The sequence below is a fragment of the Scylla paramamosain genome, chromosome 13, assembly GCF_035594125.1.
Source record: "Scylla paramamosain isolate STU-SP2022 chromosome 13, ASM3559412v1, whole genome shotgun sequence".
Classification (NCBI taxonomy): Eukaryota; Metazoa; Arthropoda; class Malacostraca; order Decapoda; family Portunidae; genus Scylla; species Scylla paramamosain.
In genome coordinates, this window is record NC_087163.1 from 19875606 (window position 1) to 19899157 (window position 23552).

General features: G+C 40.2%; 1 long non-coding RNA gene across 7 annotated transcripts; it reads left to right on the plus strand.

Moving 5' to 3' along the window:
- On the plus strand, positions 1 to 23552 carry LOC135106467 (uncharacterized). 7 transcript variants are annotated; one of them, XR_010271325.1, is made up of 4 exons: positions 1 to 314; positions 1635 to 2800; positions 14374 to 14475; positions 22299 to 23552. It is a non-coding gene; the product is annotated as an uncharacterized LOC135106467 (long non-coding RNA). The 7 variants fall into 7 exon arrangements; XR_010271324.1 differs by lacking the exon at positions 1635 to 2800 and adding an exon at positions 11273 to 11465; XR_010271326.1 differs by lacking the exon at positions 1635 to 2800 and adding an exon at positions 11273 to 11437.

Below are 23552 nucleotides of genomic sequence, written 5' to 3' on the forward strand. Positions count from 1 at the left end.
TCTCTCTCTCTCTCTCTCTCTCGTCATATTGTTTGGTGAAGCATTAGTACCCATTAATTAACACTATTGAAGTTTCTTACATTCCAAGTAAAAGTTGCAATTTCACATACACCATAATTTTAATACATAGGTATGTGTTCCAAAAGATGGACAGAGAAACAATTGGTTTGGGTTTCAAATGGTCTCGGTACATGCGAACCAACGGGAATAAACCCTCAGCAGCAGCGGCTGGGGCTATGGCCTACGGGCCAGCAGTGGCTCAGTGCGCCTCATGCTGCTGCGGATGAAGGGGTGAAGAGTAACTCGGTGTGCAGGTGAGTATTAAAGCCGTAATGTTAGTGTGGGAGAGTTTAGGGACAGAGTGAGTGGCGCAGCAAATGCAATTATGTAAAAAAAAAAAAAAAAAAAGTAAAACCGTGCGAAAGTATTCCAAGACGAAGAATTATATTTTTCATGGAGTCAGCGGACGTTGTTTTGTAGATGAAATGGACAATGTAAGTACCATGTTATCAATGGCAACCCTTAATATCGCGCATCAGAGGCGTTAAAAGTGGTCAGTACTATACTTAAGATGTGTCGAGCGAGAACGAAAACGCAGAGAGGAAGGGTGGCACTACTGCATCCAGCTGTGATGGATGCCATTAAGGGCGAAGACGAAAGCCAAAGCCGTGAATACTTGCAGTAATAGTGAAAGGCAAAATTCCATCTTATTTCTAACAATTTTCTATTAATTATTTATTGTTTCTTGGTCTTGGGAAATTCTCGGATTTTTTTTTTTTTTTTTTTTTTTTTTTTTTTTTAGTAAATTCTGGGAAATTTGAAATTCGCTACGAGTCGTCCTGCCGGGAAGTATGTAAACACGCACATGGTGGAAGGACCCTGATAAGGGCTTGATCAGAGGAAGCATAAATAGTCACATACACTGACCACATCTTGCAGGTACGGTAATGAGACACTATACTGCCCACATTGTGCTTTGTTAGTTATTTATGTTCCTTTACTGTGCATTAAAGGACGTCAGGAAACAAGGAAAATAAAAAAAAAAGTGCTTTTCCATGCACGGTGTGGCAGGGGCGGTTATACTACCTACTATTTTCATTTCTTTTTTTCTTATTTTCTCACCCTGATAAAGTTTTGCAGCAAAATTCTGTATTCTTTTTACTCTAATTTTGCCAGCCTCAACATTGCTATTCTTACTCTTCTCATCGGATAGAGTTTGGTTAGTTTTGTTAGTTTTATTACTTCATTATTTACAGTGGGTAGAGTTATTTTCTTTTCGTTTTTATGTTAATGGAGTTTGGGAAATTATGTATAAACTATCCTCTTATTAGGTACTGATGCACATCAATGAATAAATCTCCAGGAAGATACTAATGGCATGACAATATTTATTTTAATATGGCATGTCAGAACCATGAACTAGTCATGATGTAAAATATTTTAATGTCTTCATCTCAGCAGATTTCAGTGACACCCAGCTCCATTGGCCTAAAGGACATTAATGAAACTTAAGGTGATCTTATCTAACATAAGTGCAGGGTTTCAAACTAAATTGTTGACCTTCCATATGTAGAAGTGGGCTGACAAACTTCTAGGTAATTAGAATATTTTCCTAATGTACTACATATTGCCAGAATGTGGACTGAGGAAAAGGAAGAGGAACTCAGACACTTTGTTGATGATGACATAAACCAGGATCTAGTGATTCATCATCAAAAGGCAGTGGCTAACTGTCAGCCAAGAAAAGAAAGACATCTCGAAAGGGGAATGAGGCACCTCCTTGACAGCAGCAGGTTGTCACTGTCTTGACTGAAAACATTACAGACCTGAAGAAGAAAAAAAAAAAAAAAAAAAACCACCCTCCCATGCCTTTGGGGAATATATTGCATTGCAGTTAGATACTATCAGTGACCCACACAAATGGCCATTAGTAGCTACTAGAGTAATGCAGTTTCTTCATGAATGCATGTTTAAAATTCAATGATATGCAAATAAATAGCAGATGCTACTATGTTTCCATTTATCTATAAGATGCTATGACAGTTCAGCAGACATGGGCATGATTATAAAACATTATTATGATTTGATTTTGATTATGGTCTGAAATACTTTTTTGATTTTGATTAAATTATGATTACTTTAGTTTTGCTATTTTTTTATTATGATTATTTTTTCTTTTTGTGCATGATTAGGATTAGATTAGGATTATAATCACATTTCACTGTGATTATTTATAAAAAGATGATTAGCAATGATTAAATACAATGCCTAAAAAGGTAGCAAACTACATCTATTAGGTGCACTGTTCCATATCTGAGCACAGTAATATAACAGTTTTAAATCACTTACTAACTAATGGTATTAAAAATGTACATTGTGTGTAAGAGGTTTTATTTGTTTTTGCTTTACAGTACATAATACATCACTTCTATGAATTTATTTCAAATCATGATCACAGGCTTTCACAGCAATAATGAAAACAAAGTATTTCTCTTTGAAAAATATAAAATTTGTTATACACAGGATTTCTTGTAGGCTAGATTATTTCTCATGTAATGTCTAATTTACTGTGTATTGGTTACACGATAAACATCAATTCCTCAAAGCAAACATTGGTCATTCTGTATCATTCAGGATGAAAGACTTTTCCAGCAATAGAGAAAAGTCTCTCAGCTGGAGCTGATGATATTGGGATACACAGATATCAGAAAGCCAGTATAGTTAGTTGAGGTAATGTTGACTGATTCTATTTCCAGAAGAGAAGGGGATCACTGTCATCCTCTGTTCTTGGCTGACTCAGGTAGGATTCTTCTTGTGATAAAGTTGATGTTAATGTACAGAGGGAAGAGCTCATTGATGCTAATGGTGTCATGAATCTGAACAGCTTGCACTTCTTTGTAGGGGCCTCCTTATTTTCCTGAAGGGAACCCTTTTCTTCAGTGTTAGTAGGCATAATTTCACCTACTTTAGACTTCAGTAGGGATTTCATGAACAGAGCAAACTTGATATTGTTCAGTGCCTCAAAAACTCAATTCCTCCATCTATCAACTCGACACAACCTTCCAGACAACTATCCCCTCTTCTTCAGTGACACTCAACTGTCCCCCTCTTCTACATTGAACATCCTCGGTCTGTCCTTTAGTTATAATCAGAACTGGAAACTTCACATCTCATCTCTAGTTAAAACAGCTTCTATGAAGTTTGGCGTTCTGAGACGTCTCCGCCAGTTTTTTCACCCCCCAGTTGCTAACTCTGTACAAGGGCCTTATCCATCCATGTATGGAGTATGCTTCACATGTCTGGGGGGAATCCACTCATACTGCTTTTCTAGACAGGGTGGAATCAAAAGCTTTTCGTCTCATCAACTCCTCTCCTCTAACTGACTGTCTTCAGCCTCTCTCTCACCGCCGCAATGTTGCATCTCTAGCTGTCTTCTACCGATATTTTCATGCTAACTGCTCTTCTGATCTTGCTAACTGCATGCCTCCCCTCCTTCCGTGGCCTCGCTGCACAAGACTTTCTTCTTTCTCTCACCCCTATTCTGTCCACCTCTCTAACGCAAGAGTTAACCATTACTCTCAATCATTCATCCCTTTCTCTGGTAAACTCTGGAACTCCCTGCCTGCTTCTGTATTTCCACCTTCCTATGACTTGAATTCCTTCAAGAGGGAGGTTTCAAGACACTTATTCATCAATTTTTGACCACTGCTTTGACCCTTTTATGGGACTGGCATTTCATTGGGCATTTTTTTTTTTATATTGGATTTTTGTTGCCCTTGGCCAGTGTCCTTCCTACTTAAAAAAAAAAAAAAAAACTTCTGGTGAGCACCAGTCCATCTTAAAGCGTGGATCTAGGAGTGAAGCCAGCTGAAACATTTCCATGTCTTCATAGATTTTCAATCTCTTCTTGATTGAGCTTTTGAGAGTAGTAATCATCTTTGACTTGCATATCTGTGACAGTTGTTCAAGCTCAGCTTTCAGTCCATGAAAACACAGAATTATTTTGCTTGATGTTACAACATTTTCTCCCTGACATTAGAGTTGCTACTTCAAATGATGTCAAGATGTCTTATTTCCTTGATGAGATTAAGTTCATATTTGGTTAGCTTTGCTGGACAGTTTAACTGATCAATCTTGGCTGGATCAATATCCAGAAGGGAGCAAAGCATCTTGTTACTGCTGTTCCATCGGGTTGCATTTTTGCCCTGAGGTCTGCATTCACCTTCGAGAATGTCAGATGCCAGTACAGAATGACGAATGTGTGATACTAGACATGAGGCTTTTCCAGTGACTCCTGATACAGGCCCTGCATCTTCACACACAGCAGCAAACGTGTTGTTTGCCTTACATAGCCAGCAGCATATGCATATACAAATGTATTGGGTGATACAGTACTACAACACACACACACACACACACACACACACACACACACACACACACACACACACACACACACACACACACACACACACACACACAGTCACTCACACAATGATGGAGAGTTCCATGATTGATGCACACATTACAGTGATTACACAGACAACATGTTTCATATGTAACCCTGTGGCTGTGCACTCCCACACCAGCTTGGTGGCAATCATTTTTACCAGTACTGCATTTCAAGTCTGCTGAAACATGTATAAGCTTTATGTGCATTTGACTGATATTCGTATATCATGGGAGACAAGCAAGTAAAAACTTGAGGTGCTAAGCTTTCAAAACATACTCAGACTTGAAAGCGAAGTGCTTCATGGAAATTACAAAGAAATAATCACAATAATCACATTTTAATTATTGATTATTATCAAGAAAAATATGATTATGATTACATAATCAGAGCCATGGATTATGATTTTTTGATTAGTAATCATAATCATGCCCATGCCTGCAGTTCCTGAAAGGAAAGAGAAAACAGAGTTTAAAGAGTACCAAAAATAGTTTTTCTCACTGGGGTACCCTCTATCTTGTGTCATTACATAGGCTTTCATCACATATCAGTGACTGATGTTGAGCATAAGTGGTGTACTAACCCCACCTAACATTAAGAAAGGGAAGTGATGATTTGATTTCAAATAACTTTTGACACCGTTGATACCAGACATCAGAGATGGCTACATGACCGGTTTGCTGCAGTCAGGGATCTTTTTGAAAATTTTAATAACCACACCTATTCAGTGTTAGAGCCAGGTGACTTTTTGACTATGGATGAAACTTTATATTCTTGTAGAACTCAAATAGGATTCAGGTATGGATGAAACTTTATATTCTTGTAGAAATCAAATAGGATTCAGGCAGTACAATAAGACCAAACCTAAACGATATGGCCTGTTGTATAAATTTGTGAACGCGGTAAGAATTCCATTCACCAGAACAATAGTGTACTCATGTAAACCTTCCTGAAACTCTGGACCCCACTATATCCATGGGTCACTCACAACAGTGAAGGTTCTTGTAAGTCAGATACAAGAATTTGTAGACCTTAATGGTAGACAATGTACCAGCCTAGAGTCATTTGAGTGCCCTCAAACACAAGTTATTGCTGTCATAGGTACTGTAGATTGCATGAGAAAAGGCATACCACTAGAGGTAAAAGCAGTCACTGGGAGGGAAAAGGCCATACCAGGTGTACCATACTAAAGATAATGAGGAAATGACTGAATTATCATGTAGTACTCACCAAAAGTAATGGTAAGAAAAAAGTATTGCTTCTCAGTATTCCACTCCTTTTTTTTTTTTTTTTTTTTTTTTTTTTTATGTAGGAAGGATACTGGCCAAGGGCAACAAAAATCTAATAAAAAAAATGCCCACTGAAATGCCAGTCCCTAAAAGGGTCAAAGCAGTGGTCAAAAATTGGTGGATAAGTGTCTTGAAACCTCCCTCTTGAAGGAATTCAAGTCATAGGAAGGTGGAAATACAGAAGCAGGCAAGGAGTTCCAGAGTTTACCAGAGAAAGGGATGAATGATTGAGAATACTGGTTAACTCTCGCGTTAGAGAGGTGGACAGAATAGGAGTGAGAGAAAGAAGAAAGTCTTGTGCAGCGAGGCCGCGGAAGGAGGGGAGGCATGCAGTTAGCAAGATCAGAAGAGCAGTTAGCATGAAAACAGCGGTAGAAGACAGCTAGAGATGCAACATTGCGGCGGTGAGAGAGAGGCTGAAGACAGTCAGTTAGAGGAGACGAGTTGATGAGACGAAAAGCTTTTGATTCCACCCTGTCTAGAACAGCAGTATGAGTGGAACCCCCCCAGACATGTGAAGCATACTCCATACATGGACGGATAAGGCCCTTGTACAGAGTTAGCAGCTGGGGGGTGAGAAAAACTGGCGGAGACATCTCAGAACACCTAACTTCATAGAAGCTGTTTTAGCTAGAGATGAGATGTGAAGTTTCCAGTTCAGATTATAAGTAAAGGACAGACCGAGGATGTTCAGTGTAGAAGAGGGGGACAGTTGAGTGTCATTGAAGAAGAGGGGATAGTTGTCTGGAAGATTGTGTCGAGTTGATAGATGGAGGAATTGAGTTTTTGAGGCATTGAACAATACCAAGTTTGCTCTGCCCCAATCAGAAATTTTAGAAAGATCAGAAGTCAGGCGTTCTGTGGCTTCCCTGCGTGATATGTTTACCTCCTGAAGGGTTGGACGTCTATGAAAAGACGTGGAAAAGTGCAGGGTGGTATCATCAGCATAAGAGTGGATAGGACAAGAAGTTTGGTTTAGAAGATCATTAATGAATAATAAGAAGAGAGTGGGTGACAGGACAGAACCCTGAGGAACACCACTGTTAATAGATTTAGGAGAAGAACAGTGACCGTCTACCACAGCAGCAATAGAACGGTCAGAAAGGAAACTTGAGATGAAGTTACAGAGAGAAGGATAGAAACCGTAGGAGGGTAGTTTGGAAATCAAAGCTTTGTGCCAGACTCTATCAAAGGCTTTTGATATGTCCAAGGCAACAGCAAAAGTTTCACCAAAGTCTCTAAAAGAGGATGACCAAGACTCAGTAAGGAAAGCCAGAAGATCACCAGTAGAGCGGCCTTGACGGAACCCATACTGGCGATCAGATAGAAGGTTGTGAAGTGATAGATGTTTAAGAATCTTCCTGTTGAGGATAGATTCAAAAACTTTAGATAAGCAGGAAATTAAAGCAATAGGACGGTAGTTTGAGGGATTAGAGCGGTCACCCTTTTTAGGAACAGGTTGAATGTAGGCAAACTTCCAGCAAGAAGGAAAGGTAGATGTTGACAGACAGAGCTGAAAGAGTTTGACTAGGCAAGGTGCAAGCACGGAGGCACAGTTTCGGAGAACAATAGGAGGGACCCCATCAGGTCCATAAGCCTTCTGAGGGTTTAGGCCAGCGAGGGCATGGAAAACATCATTACGAAGAATTTTAATACGAGGCATGAAGTAGTCAGAGGGTGGAGGAGAGGGAGGAACAAGCCCAGAATCGTCCAAGGTAGAGTTTTTAGCAAAGGTTTGAGCAAAGAGTTCAGCTTTAGAAATAGATGTGATAGCAGTGGTGCCATCTGGTTGAAATAGAGGAGGGAAAGAAGAAGAAGCAAAGTTATTGGAGATATTTTTGGCTAGATGCCAGAAATCACGAGGGGAGTTAGATCTTGAAAGGTTTTGACATTTTCTGTTAATGAAGGAGTTTTTGGCTAGTTGGAGAACAGACTTGGCATGGTTCCGGGCAGAAATATAAAGTGCATGAGATTCTGGTGAAGGAAGGCTTAAGTACCTTTTGTGGGCCACCTCTCTATCATGTATAGCACGAGAACAAGCTGTGTTAAACCAAGGTTTAGAAGGTTTAGGACGAGAAAAAGAGTGAGGAATGTACGCCTCCATGCCAGACACTATCACCTCTGTTATGCGCTCAGCACACAAAGACGGGTCTCTGACACGGAAGCAGTAGTCATTCCAAGGAAAATCAGCAAAATACCGCCTCAGGTCCCCCCAACTAGCAGAGGCAAAACGCCAGAGGCACCTTCGCTTAGGGGGATCCTGAGGAGGGATTGGAGTGATAGGACAAGATAAAGATATGAGATTGTGATCGGAGGAGCCCAACGGAGAAGAAAGGGTGACAGCATAAGCAGAAGGATTAGAGGTCAGGAAAAGGTCAAGAATGTTGGGCGTATCTCCAAGACGGTCAGGAATACGAGTAGGGTGTTGCACCAATTGCTCTAGGTCATGGAGGATAGCAAAGTTGTAGGCTAGTTCACCAGGATGGTCAGTGAAGGGAGAGGAAAGCCAAAGCTGGTGGTGAACATTGAAGTCTCCAAGAATGGAGATCTCTGCAAAAGGGAAGAGGGTCAGAATGTGCTCCACCTTGGAAGTTAAGTAGTCAAAGAATTTCTTATAGTCAGAGGAGTTAGGAGAGAGGTATACAGCACAGATAAATTTAGTATGAGAATGACTCTGTAGTCGTAGCCAGATGGTGGAAAACTCGGAAGATTCAAGAGCGTGGGCACGAGAGCAGGTTAAGTCATTGCGCACATAAACGCAGCATCCAGCTTTGGGTCGAAAATGAGGATAGAGAAAGTAGGAGGGAACAGAAAAGGGGCTACTGTCAGTTGCCTCAGACACCTGAGTTTCAGTGAGGAAAAGAAGATGAGGTTTAGAAGAGGAGAGGTGGTGTTCTACAGATTGAAAATTAGATCTTAGACCGCGAATGTTGCAGAAGTTAATGAAGAAAAAGTTGAGGGGGGTGTCAAGACACTTAGGGTCGTCGACGGAAAGGCAGTCCGACCTGGGGACATTTATGGTCCCCTCCCCAGATGGGTACTCCGAGGCTGGTGTAGGAGTCGCCATGATTTTAAAATTTTTTGAGTGAAGGGTGTGTGTGTTATTAGGTGCTTGTAGTTTTGTGTGGAGGAAGAGAGTTGTCTTTAGAGGGCAGGCTGTGACTACCAAGAATGATGGTGCAAGAAACCCAGCCATATATAAATTGTATAATTTCACTAAGGGAAGAACTGACATAATAGATCAGAGAATAATTTTCTATACAGTTACACTAAATCTTTCATATGGACAGTGAATGCTGTAGCATTATTTGCAGACAAAGCCTGCATTGTTATATAGGTTTAAAATGTAGCCACTGTAAATGTGTATTCATTGCACTTTTATTTGCTGACAGAGGCTGTTGGCCTGAAATGCTTTATACATATAATGTATACACAGGCTATTAGTCTGCAATGCTGTATGGATATATTATACAGTTTATGTCAAGGTTACAGATATATTTCCTGACTGAGGCTGTTAGCTTGCAGTGTTATATAGGTATACATCACATCCAGACACAACAATAATTTGTTTCTGTAAAACCAAGGTTTGCTTTCTTGATAAAGTTATAGGTAAATGTATAAAGTCTGACAGTAATATATATATATATATATATATATATATATATGTATATATATATATATATATATATATATATATATATATATATATATATATATATATATATATATATATATATATATATATATATATATATATATATAATGCAGAGAGAGAGAGAGAGAGAGAGAGAGAGAGAGAGAGAGAGAGAGAGAGAGAGAATAAAAAAAATAAAATAAACATTTGACTTGCATCAAACATTCATTTCAAAATTTATTTGATTCTAAGTGGCTTCAAATCACAACAGATTCTGCAAAGTTGTAGAAGTAATCATTGACTTTATCATCATATGAATTTCAGTTTTCCTTACAGTTATGAATAATTACTTTTGAACTATAATTTTGCTGTTGCCTGTTTTGCATTAAAATTCAACTATTAAATTAAACCACTTTCAAAAGAGCAGAGTTTGGGGAGTGTCTGGTGGGATACATGTGAATTGGGTCTCCAGCCCAGATCCTGGTAACACTTTTTCAGTGTGGCTAAAACTCGCTTATCTAAGTAAGCAGGTATTCATCCATTGCAAATCCACAGTAGTATTCATAACATCTAGCTGCAGGTTCACAGTGCTCTCTCTCTCTCTCTCTCTCTCTCTCTCTCTCTCTCTCTCTCTCTCTCTCTCTCTCTCTCTCTCTCTCTCTCTCTCTCTCTCTCTCTCTCTCTCTCTCTCTCTCTCTCTCTCTCTCTCTCTCTCTCTCTCTCTCTCTCTCTCTCTAATAATAATAATAATAATGATAATGATAACAGAAATAATAGTAATAATGTGTGTGTGTGTGTGTGTGTGTGTGTGTGTGTGTGTGTGTGTGTGTGTGTGTGTGTGTGTGTGTGCACACACGCATTTATTTACCTAGCTTTATCTAGTTGTGGTTTACAGGAGGGGAGTAATCTCATAGCATCCCGTTTCTATATCTATCCAGTTTGGTCTTAAAAGCATAAACAGTTATGGCATTGACAATGTCTTCACTGAGTTCATTCCATTTGTTCACACTTCTGTGAGGAAAACTATACTTTAAGATGTCTCTTCTACAGTTAACTTTCTTCAACTTCTTACTGTGGCCCCTTGTACTCTGTGTGTCTAAATTTATAAATATTCTTTGTCCACATTTTCCATACCATTTATTATTCTATAGCTGTTTATTAAATCCCCTCTCTCTCTCTCTCTCCTATTTTCAAGGATAGGAATTTCCAACATTCTTAATCTCTCTTCATAGGTCGACTTACTCAACTCCGGAACCATCTTGTGTGTGTGTGTGTGTGTGTGTGTGTGTGTGTGTGTGTGTGTGTGTGTGTGTGTGTGTGTGTGTGTGTGTGTGTGTGTGTGTGTGTGTTACATACTATAAAAATACAGGATGCAACCCCAAGCTTCCACCTTAATTAAAGGTGAAACCACTGCTCTCATCAGTAGATATTGTCAAGTTTCCATAATGATATTTAGGAGAACTAATCCTACAGTGGTGTTCACAAGAAATTGCTGCTAATCAAGGATATGACTGAATTACCAGTTCAAAGGAAATCATTGCTCTCCTTGTCTCCCTGCATTCCATGGTTACACAGGCAAGCTTTATGTTATTGTCACTCATCAGCACCTGCATATTTTTGCACTGTTACATGTCATATATCAGTAAAATAATGAAATATGCTGATTCTGAGACAGTGATAATTCAGTGCCAGCAACATTACAGGAACAATAGGGAATTGAAGAAATGGAAAGAAAATGTTTACTTGCTTTTTATACAAGTCTATTGTAATCAATTTATGTTCTAGAGATGCAGCAATGTTTTTTCAACTCAGTAGTAGGTTCAGTTTTCTTAATTATCATCTGGTAGCTTGATGAAAACAGACATAACAGTGTGATGTCCAGCTTCCTCTCTTCCTCAGCATAAAATCATTCAAGAGTGTGTGATTCACCTATGGTCATCTGCTGGTCATCCTGCCAGCCGTTCCCCTACGGAAGGAGCTCAGAGTTCCAAGTGACCGATCTTTGGGTAGGACTGAGACCACTGACACACCACATACCAGGACAGCGAGGTCACAACCCCTCAGGTTACATCCCATACCTACTTGTTGCAAGGTGAACAGGGGTTATACACATTAAGAGGCTCACCCATTTATCACACCATGCCCAGGATTTGAACCCGGGCCTTCTTGGTTTTGAGCCGAGTGTGCTAACCACTACGTTACGTGGTGTGTGTGCATGTGCATGCGTGTGTGTATGTGCAGAATATATCCATCTGATGTGAAACATTGATAGTGATGTGGAGAAAGCAGATATGAGCAATGGTGTTAAGAAAAATCATGGCCAGCATGTAATAACATATACTATACTATAGTAATTGGACAGAATGGCATCGTACAGTTGCTGCAAAAAAAAGTATACATTTTCACCACAATAAAAAGGTACAGACACGAATATCCTTGTAGTGTTTATTTGCGTTCCTGCCTCCAGAAGAGTGGGTGGAGCTAGTGATGATGTTGGTTGGCCAGAGCCCGCCTCCATTCATTGTTCCCTACCACACCAGGCCTAAGTGCGCCTCCAGTGCTTTTACAGAGAGGGTTTTTGTTAGGCTGCTCTTGAGTGCTCCCATTTTCTACTTGCACGCCAACTTCAACGCACTACTAGACGCCCCACATTCATTATTCTCTTCAAAACAAAACCCGGGCCCTCACCCTCCTAAGCAAAGGCTGGTCTGTCATACACATAATGGCAGAATTAAAGGTGACAAGGAGAACCATTTACAAGCTAAAAACTGTAGCAGAGAACCTCCCTCCTGGCATGGTACCAGCCAGAAAACCAGGCTCTGGGGCATCAAGGAAGGCATCTCCTCGCACAGACAAGGTCCTGGCAAGAGAGGTGAAGGAAGACCCTTCGATTACAGTGGTCAGCCTGAAAGAGAAACACCCCAACCTCCTGCAGAATGTCTCGGTGCAAACTGTTTAACACTGCCTTCAGAAGGACTTAAAATTGCCAGCATGCCACGATGCCAAGAAGCTGCTTCTGATGGAGGCTATGAAGAAGCGACGTCTGGATTTCTGCTGGAAATACAAGGAGTGGACATCAGGAGACTGGCAGAAAGTAATTTTCAGTGATGAAAGCACATTCCGGCAGGTCAGGGGCAGCTCCAAGGTCGTGAGGAGGACCAGTAACATGCCCCATTATAACCCTCACAACACTGTCAAAATGGTCAAACACCCAGACAGTGTTATGGTGTGTGGGGCATTCACTGGACATAAGGGCTCTGCTGGACTCTTCTTTCTTCCTAAGAACTTGATGATGAAGGCAACTAATTATATTGAAGTCTTGGAGGAGCATATGCTAACATTTTGGAGCATTCACGAAACAGGATATTTTATGCACAACTTAGCACCAGCACATAAGTCCAAGGCTGTCAAGGAGTTCGTGATGAAAAACAATATTCATGTTCTCAACTGGCCAGGCAACTCCCCAGACCTCAACCCCATCGAAAACATCTGGCATGTAATGAAGACCAAGCTGGAGAATTCATGTCCCAGCAGCATCAAGAACCTTATGGAGGAGCTGAAAAAGATATGGATCTTCTTCGATGCGTCCTACTTCTCCACCCTTGCTGCTTCCATGCCCAGGAGAATCCAGAGTGTTCTGAAGTGCAAGTGGAATATGTCCAAATACTAATTGTAAGATAAAATTGTAAATATAACAGCCTTATTTTTTATTCTATAGTTTTACTAACCAAAATTCAGTGATGTATACTTTTTTTTTTTGCAGCCCCTGTACAATATATTGGGGCCTTTTGCCATGAGGTAATCCATAGAATATTGTTCATCTGGTTATGTTTATTGGTACTTAATACACAATCCCCCGGTCAGGAAGAGCAAAAATCCAGGAAAGCCGCTGACAATAGGGTTAAGCAATAGATATGCATTATTTAGATGCTTGTGGAAACTAGACAAGTTAATAGTGAATGTTATGCTGGTGGAGCTTGAGTTGTGTGTTGGCACAATTTTGGCCACATTTCCAGGTCACTGAGGAGGTCACATGTGCTAGACCAGTGGTTCCCAAACTTTTGCAGGCTGGCGCCCCCTTGGCTCCCCGGTGAATTCCTAGCGCCCCCCCCCCCACACACACACACACAGACACATATGGAAACAAACACCTCTTTCTTGATATTTGGTATGCTGCAATTTGAAAAGAGAAAGGTTAAACACAAATGTGTATTTCACAAATAAAACCCAATTTAGTAAACCAATTTATTTTTTAGCAGTTTTAACTGTTTCAGCAACATGGAATGATAAATAAACATTCCACTGACTCGTCCTGCTGCACGTGTTGTGTACAAATCGTCAAACAAACGTTCGAACTTCTGACTTTGACTTCGGACTGCCACCCCCCTACTGCCCCCTTCTTCCTCACCGCCCCCCCAGATCTTTCCACCGCCCCCAGGGGGGCGGTACCGCCCACTTTGGGAACCACTGTGCTAGACAGACCTTGTTGAAGTCATTGAGGAGATTAGGCAAGTGAATATTAAGAGTGATGTTCTGGTGGTGTTACCAGAACAGTGGTGTTCAATGTTGAGGCCACAGACCCTTCTGACATGTGTGGCACAGCTGCCAGGCATACTATTGGATGAGTTAGTGTCTCTTGAAAATTATTATCTTACTTCATCTTGTCTATGATGCCTTGTGACACTTCATTAACTCCTAGCTGAGTGCAAAATAGTGTACTGCATGGGCTGAAGAAAAAAGAGTGAGAGTTAAATGTGGAGTTTCCAATAACCATTGTAATAAGAAAAAAATTACTATTTCATTTCTTACATTTGTATAGCATCATTTTACTTGTAAAATTGCTGTAGCAGCTTTGTCTTTGATAAATGTTGCAATTCCGCACTAACCAAAAAGGAACAGTAGAACTATAAAGTGTTAGTTTGCTTGAAATTTTAGTCTCTTTAGCATGCCTTTTTATTATCATTAATCAGTCATGTTTCTAAGATACCATTTTTTGGCAGGTACCGATGTGAAATGACTCCATGCCATCAGTATCACACGCTGCAGGGCCCATCGTGATGCCAAGGGGTGGGTGCTCATTAATACAGTTACACATGCTGCAGGTAAGATATATTCTTTTATTAATAGATACAGTAATGTGCCTGATGCATATTGTGAAGAGAAAAAAAAACAGTTAATTTATATAGCACTGGTTCCTGTATAACAATTTTAATTGTGCTGATTATAATTTTATGATTATATATTTTAAAGGCTCCTTTTTTATATTAGATGTTTGTAAGAAACATTATCACATTTATCTGGATATATATATATATATATATATATATATATATATATATATATATATATATATATATATATATATATATATATATATATATATATATATATATATGAGGAGCACTGGCCAAAGGCAACAAAATTATAATGTAAAAAAAAAAGCTCACTGAGGTGGTGATCCCCAGAGTCAAAAGTGGTCGTCAGATATTAAAAGATAAGTGTCTTAAACCTCCTCTTGAAAGAGTTCAAGTCACAGGACAGAGGAAATACAGAAGCAGGCAGGAGGTTTCAGAGTTTAGACATCTTCTTCAGTTCTCATGAGAGCTTAGATTTTTAGTTCCTCGAAGCCCTGCCCACTTGACCACTGAAGAACAGACCAGTGAAGTTGCTTGGCATGCTACCCAAGGAAAAAGTGTTGCACAATTCATTGGCAGTGTGTCCCTCACAGAGACCACAGCAGCCTTAATTACTTGCTCCTTGAAGCTTATGCTATTCATTGGTCTTCCAGGCCTTGTGATTTTGTCATTTGAATAATCGTATAGGATCTTTTTTTTTTTTGAACGAAAGAAACAGGTAAACATATTTGTTATTCTTGTTTAATGGTTGTTACATTTAAAGAAGAGGCATATAGCGATATGTCATAGCCTGGTTAAGACATTCCGGGTTAAAATGATACCTGATGTTAGCCAAATATGATTAGTAAAACTTGCTGCATGATACTGTTCATACGGCATTATGAAATGAAATGTCAAAATGTCCTTTTGCTGGTATTTTCACGCTATTTCAGCATTTTGGGTACTTTCCATCCCTTAGGTATCCCTATTTATTATTTATTATTTGTCTAGATGACTGTAAGTATTATAATATAACAAAATATGGTCTATTGTTAGTGATTATGGAGCAAGGGGAAACTGTGATGAAGGCAGCAGGTCTAGCAGCTCTCCAGATCACAGGTCATTCACAGAGGTGAGACCAATGTCCTTTGCTCCGTTCCTCAGACTCCACCATGTTGAGGGAAAGTTCTACCCTGTGTATCACTTCTTCAGACCTTCATCACCTGTGCAAATACAAGCCACTCTGCAAAGTATTTTAACATGAATTGGTTGTATCAGTCATGACCTCACACTGCATTATGGCATTGTACCAGAACACAGTGATATGTTGGAAGTCATGGCCCAAGACAGGAAGGCCATTCACCTTTACTTGTCTTGTCAGAAAGCCACACGCTGCTGGAAGGCTTGCATGGTCCACACTCATTGTAAGCAAATGCTACTATTCATTTAATTTGAAACAATTTACACTATACAGTTTTAATAATGGTTTTCACTCATGACTGACTTGTATGCAGATAATTCTGTATGTTTGAGATTTTGTTGAAAACAATACGTGCACATTGGCTTGTTTTCACCTAACATGTTAGTATCACAGCCTGTGAGTGGCTGTGTCATTTGTTCCATCCTGCTGGCCACCCATCATTCTCACAAGCCTTTAGAAAGCTTGCAGCCTAGGCTAGTTGTAAGGTTCCAAAGCTCTTAGGAAACCTGCACAAAAGGAATGTGTTGGAAAATACCTGTTTCTGAGGCAGTTGTGAAGAACTGAACAAAACATCTTTTACCAGAGAAAGGGATGATTGAGAATTCTGGTTAATTCTTGCATTAGAGAGAGATGGACAGAATAGGGATGAGAGAAAGAAGAAAGTCTTGTGTAGCAAGGCCATGGGAGGAGGGGAGGTGTGCAGTGAGAGAAATGCTGAAGACAGTCAGTTAGAGGAGAGAAGTTGATAAAAAGAAAAGCTTTTGATTCCACCCTGTCTAAAAGAGTGATATGAGGGCAATCCCCCATACATGTGAAGCATACTCCATACATTGACAGATAAGGCCCCTGTACAGAGTTAGCAGCTGGGGGAGGGGGTGAGAAAAACTGGCAAATGATTCAAAATGCCAAACTTCATAGAAGGTGTTTTAGCTAGAAATGAGATGTGAAGTTTCCAACTCAGATTATAAGTAAAGGATGGACCAAGGATGTTCAGTGTAGAAGAGGGGGACATTTGAGTCCCATTAAAGAATAGAAAAGAAAGAAAGAATGTCCATTCTTTCTTTCCATTTCCATTCCATTGGAGAACAAAATTGGCATGATTCTGAGCAGAAATGTTAAGTGTATGAGATTATGGTGATGGAAGGCTCAAGTACCTTTTGTAAGCCACCTTTCTACCATGTATAGCATGGAAACAGGCTGTGTTAAACCAAGGTTGGGGGGGTTTTACCTTTACTATTACCTCAAAAGAGTGAGGGATGTATGCCTCCATGCCAGACACTATTACCTCTTTTATGTGCTCACTACACAGATGGGTCTCTGACATAGAAGTAGTAGTCATTCCAAGGAAAATGAGAATAATACACCCTCAGGTATATTAGCAGAGACAAAACACCAGAGGCATCTCTGCCTTAGAAGATCCTGAGGAGGGATTGGAGCGATAGGACAAGATATGGATATGAGTTTGTGATTAGAGGACCCCAATGGAGAAAAGAGGGTGAGAGCATAAGCAAAAGGGTTAGAGGTTAGGAAAAGATCAAGAATGTTGGTCATATCTCCAAGACAGTCAAAAATATGAGTAGGGTGTAACACCAATTGCTTTAGGTCATAGCGGATAGCAAAGTTAAAGACCAGTTAACCAGGATGGGCAGTAAAAGGAGAGGAGTGCCAATGATGGTGGTGAACGTTGAAGTCTCTAGAAATGGAGATCACCACGAAAGGGAAAAGAGTGAGAATGTGCTACACTTTGGAATTTAAGTTGTCAAAGAATTTTTTTATAGCCATAAGAGTTAGGTCAGAGTTATACAGCACAGATAAATTTAGTTTGATAGTGACTGTAGTTGTAGTCAGATGGTGGAAAATTCAGAAGATTCAAGAGGGTGGGCATGAGAACAGGTTAAGTCATTGTGCACATAGATGCAACATCCACCTTTGGATTGAAAATGAGGATAGAGAGAGTAGGAGGGAATAGAAAAGGGACTACTATTAGTTGCCTCACCTGTGTTTCGGTGAGGAAAAGATGAGGTTTAGTAGAGGAGAGGTGGTGGTCTGCAGATTGAAAATTAGACCTAAGGCCATGAATGTTGCAGGAGTTAATGAAGAAAGTTGAGTGGAGTGTCAAGACACTTAGAGGCTACAAGTATACCAGAAGAGCAGTCTGACCTGGGGATATATATATATATATATATATATATATATATATATATATATATATATATATATATATATATATATATATATATATATATATATATATATATATATATATATATATATATATATATATACACACACACACACACACACACACACACACACACACACACACACACACACACACACACACACACACACACACAGTCATACCTCGTGATTTGAATGTCCTTCACTTCAAACAGAGTTGGCAAATTAATTTTGTCCTCCAATTCAAACACAAACATCCATTCAAATGATGCCACTTGGTCACTATCATAGCCCCTCTTTCATTCCTCCCTCTTCTCCTCCCCCCTTCCCAGCCCTTTTCCTCCCATCCCTCCCCATTTCCCCTCTCTCTCTCTCTCTCTCTCTCTCTCTCTCTCTCTCTCTCTCTCTCTCTCTCTCTCTCTCTCTCTCTCTCTCTCTCTCTCTCTCTCTCTCTCTCTCTCTCTCTCTCTCTCTCTCTCTCTCTCTCTCTCTCTCTCTCTCTCCCCTACTTCCTTGCCCTATACTCTCCTTCCCCATATGTCCCTTACTCCCATTTTTTTCTTTCCTCACCCTTCCTCATTTGTTTGGTCTCAAGCCTCCCTCCCTGTCATCTCCCCTCCCCCTTATCTATCAGAGATAAGGGACAAGGGAGTAGTACCTCACTCTCTCTCCCCCTCATCCATTCTTTGTAATTTTCGCTTCATCATTTTTCACTCTTTCTCACTCGTATGATTCCACCTTCATTCTATATCAGTCTCATTCTATTCAGCAATTCTCAGCATTGTTCTTACTTTCAGAGAGAGAGAGAATTTTAGTACAAAATAAAAATTGTATACACTAAAACTGTCCTCAAGACTGAAAGTGCCAGGATTTTTTGATGACTCATCATTTTCAGGTTGGTGTTTATTTACAGTGGTATTTTGCATTTAAATTTAAGGCAATTTTTTTTTTTTTTTTTACTGACATATGGGGGCGACCCACTTTTTTTGTGCCTTTTTTAGGATGATTCAAATGCCATCTTATATGCTGAAATATATGGTACTTTTAATAAAAATTTAATCAGAGTTGCTGTGATGTGCAAGAGTCAGTCAGGTACTGTAAGCCATGTCTGTGCAGTTTGGTGAATAAACTGTGTGTCTAGCAAGAGCTTGTGTATTACTCCCCTGTGTGTGTGACTGCAGTGAGCGAACCGCCCCCTCCCCCCACCCACCTGTATCAGTCTTAACAATTATTATTATTTATATGTATATTCATCATTCATATATTCATCCTACATGTGATGTGTTCATATACTCATCCCACATGTGCCCATGGCCAGCCAGTCTTTTCTATTTTTAACCTTTCTCCTCCTCCTCTACCTCTCAAGGGAATTTCACTCCCACTTCCATTCCTTAGGGGAAACATCTGCATTCACTTCTGAGTCTTTCCTTCATGGTCATTGGATAAAATAATGACCTCTCCCATTGGCTCCTTCACCTCATCTGGCATTTAATTGGTCATTTCTTCATCCCAAAAGCTCTAATGTGATCCACTTAGTTCACATAAATATAGCCTTCATGGTAGCTAGTCCTCAGTCTTCCAAGAGAGTTCCTCTCAGTTCCAGCTCAGTTCCACTCAGTTGGTCATGAGTAGTCAGTCTTGGTCGCTTAGTCATTTCCCACTGATTTACAGTCTTGAGAGACACTGCTCAGTCATCATCACGTGCAGAGGTTCATATCACTTCAGAGAGAGAGAGAACAATCATTTGTCATGTTTTAATCATCTGTGTCTTGTCTTGTATCAAGTTTGCATTCTCTATTATTAAATCAAGAAAACTCTCATCATCCATGTCTCTTACTTGCACACATCAACACTATCAACTTACTATCCACGACCTCCTCGCTTCCAACAATACCAAGCTCACTGCTGGTCCTCCACACTACCAACACACAAAGCTCCTCATCTGATCCAACATTGGCAAGCAGCATCAACTGTGACATCATCATCAACTGGGCAAGTATCTCATCTAAACCAGGAACAGTAGTGGAGAGGAAACATCAATCACAGAACAAGCTGGTGGACTCTCATATCTCAGAACAAAGCAGTAGTCAATCAACTCAATACAAAGTGATAATCGCATTCAGATCTAGAACAAAGTGGTAGCAGCGGTGAGCAGTCACACAAATTCAGAACTGTGGTGGCAGCGGTGGGATGCAATCAAAGACACACAAACTCTAGACTCTCTCTCGGAACAAGTACACGCTGAGACATGAATATCATGCCATCTGCACCACCTTCATTACCTGCCACAATGTCTACTGAAACCACCGCTACTTCTCATATAATTTTCATACACAAATCTCATCATCTTCCTAATTTTTCTGGTGCTGGCACAGAGACTGTTCATCAGTTTATTCAAAGAACTGAATAGGAATGCACTGACGTGTAGCCACATCTGATAAGGAAAAATATCCATTTTAAAATCACACACATGTCATGAGCCTTCGAGTCTCACTGGCCTGTAGGTGAAATTAGACAAATTTGCTTCTCTCACTACCTTTGATGACTTCACCACTCACCTCAGAAATCATTTCCAGAATCATTCTAAGCTTGGAGCCACCCATTCTCTTCTCAAATTCTCCAAATCTGTCTCACAGCACATCCGCTCACAATAATTCTTACAAGGCAGAAAACATTGCTTCCTCTCTGAGGTCAGAATTGAACACTCAGCTCCAAGACTCAGAGTTGTTTACTAATGACTCACTGTCAACAGATAGGTTGAAAAGACTAATACATTATATCTTGTTCATCTCCTTCCTTGATTCTCCCAATTTCCAGGTCACAAGTGACATCGAATTCCACAAAGCAGATTACATATATGATGTCTGCGAAGTCATTTCTGATAAACATCCCCTTCCCACCTCTGAACCTGTTCATGCTCTCGCTGCCTCCTCAACTCACTCAATTACCTCTCATCATCACTCACCTTCCTGTTCTTCTCCTTCTCATGGGTGTTACGTTAGATGCACATCTGCTTCATCTTCATGTCAGTACACGTGATTGAAATCGAGATCAAGAAATGTCTCCTGCAATCATTGCAAGCTGCCTGGTCATGTTCTCGAGCAGTGTAGGGTTGTTCTCGATATCTTAGGAAGACACTCATTCAATCCTGAAGCATTCTGTTCCTTCCACAAAAGGGTAGGTCATTTCTTGCTAGACTCAGGCATTATGCACAGTCTCAGATTCCACAAACATCGTCAGAAAACTCTTCGTGCCCTTCTCTGACCAATCTATCATAACATCCTCATCCATCCTCAAATCTTCACCTTCTTATGTACCTAAACATTGTACAGAACACAAGGTATGCTTCACACATCCTCCTAACTCAGCACTTCCTTCAGTTAACTCTAGATATGATGGATTATGCAATGGCATTATCACAGATGTTACATAATACTATCACACAAAGCTTTCTTTGACATGGGTGCTGCGGTTATCAAGATGGATGTATTTCAGAGACTTCCTCTTCTCAGAATCACAGCACTACATTACCTCCTGACATAAATCTCAATGGTATATCTGAGAAAATCTTACCTCACAGGAAAGTACTATCATCCCAGGAACCAGACATATGTGATTATTTCTATATTGTCTCTGATGTATCTTTCAGTGCTGATCTTCTCATAGGATTCAACAACATGTGCAAATATTTCATCAGTCTCTTCCCTACCATCAATGAAATTGCTCAAGGGGATACTTATATTCCTACTGTTCTCTCTGATACTTCCTCTCTTGCTGATGTTTTAACATGTTGCAACTCTTCCTTCTACTAGCGATCAGATGTTATCTACACAGGATTCTTGTGATACATCTAGTACTTTCTCTCTTGCTGGTGTTTTAACATCTGTTGCAACTCTTCCTTCTACTGTGATCAGATTCACACAGGATTTTTGTGATACATCATCTAGTTAGCCTGTCTCACAGCCTCATTCTCAATCAACTTCCCAGTCAGACCAGAGCGTAATGCCTTGTAAACACATTTTGCTAGCAAATCCAGTAACACTATCTGAATGTGCTTTATATGCTGTAAACGCTAAGGTTAAGTCTGCTGTATAAGGCACTGATATCCTCTGTTATGCACAACAATCTCCATACAAAGTTGTTGAGTTAGAATCCGTTCTTACCACAATCGATGACACAATTCTGCAAAATCTAGCTGAAAAATGTTACATCTATACCTGTCAAGCTCAAAGTAGGTGTGCTACTCGGAGAAGTCTTGCCTTACTCTGAGAAAGTTGTAATCTTGAATGATTTACCTTCCTCTATCAATAATGTATCTGCATCTGACAGCCATGACATGTCTTCTACCCCACCTATCACAGATGATCACATATCTGTACTTGATTTCCCAGAATCTCAACATGAATTACTCTCTCCTAAATTCTTTCAGGAATGTTGTCTTGCTCCCTGGTGAACCTCTAAGCCACACAGATGTCATCACTCATGCTATTCATCTGACGCCTGGGTCCAGACCATCTTATAGCTACAGGGTGCCACACAGCTATTGTGTTCTGCTTGATGACGCTGTGCGAGGTATGTTACTTCAGGATATAGTGGAGCCTGCCTGTTCACCTCATAATGCTCCCTTGTTGCTCATTCCAAAGAAACAAGGCAATTGGCACGTGTAGCCGCCGTATACGCACAACTTACACGACGGCTAGAGATACATTGTACTGTGACATTTTATGTTTTCTTTGTTAGCGTTATATTATTTGTAGTGACTGGTTGTTATACATGAGTAGTGTATGGAGTGTAGGGCACGCCCACGCGCCAGCACAACAGAGTGAGAGGGAAACGTAGGGCCGAGGGGACACGTTGAACTTGCCCTCTCAGCTATTTCTCTCATCGACGGGTCGGTTGTTATGACGTGAGCGCTGATAACAAACCTGCAGCATAATGAACATCATATGCCGTAGGGGCCCAGCAGAGTCTCCAAAGCCACTTCACGACAGTCACGCCTACACGTTAGACGTGTCTTGGGAAGCGCGGAGAATCCCGGTAAATCCCCAAGTGTTCCTCATCCCGGTAAATCTCCTTGCATACAATCATGTTCCTCATCCCGGTAAATCTCCAAGTGTAATCCTTGCATACAACCAAGAGGACGTAAATCTCCAAGTGTAATCCTTGCATACAACCAAGAGGACGCCTGTTCTGCACTGTGTATGTATTCATCATAGTATTAGGATATTTATGTAACCATGAGGTTTTGATGATGTGTGTCAATATAATTAATGTGACTTATAGTGATTAGATACTTAAATTGTGGGGATTTAGAGACATATGTGTTAATATAAGTACACAACGTAACATAATGACGTACATCAGATCACGCAGACGAGAGGGCGACTTGCTGTGTTTGTGCTGGTGGTGTTCATCTGTAGAACTGACTGAACCCGACGAGAAGGTGACTTGCTGTGTTTGTGCGGGTGGTGTTCATCTGTAGAACTGACTGAACCTACTAAAGTGTAGGTAACTCTGTATTGACTTATATATTGTACAGAATTGACGACGTGAAGTGTCACGACAATGATGTACTGCAATACCTGTGTTTCCTATGATATACTCCTTTGTGTTACTCCCAGTATTAGTGATAATATGTTAATTCGCAGATTTGACCGCTTCTGAATACAAAGAGCACGTACTG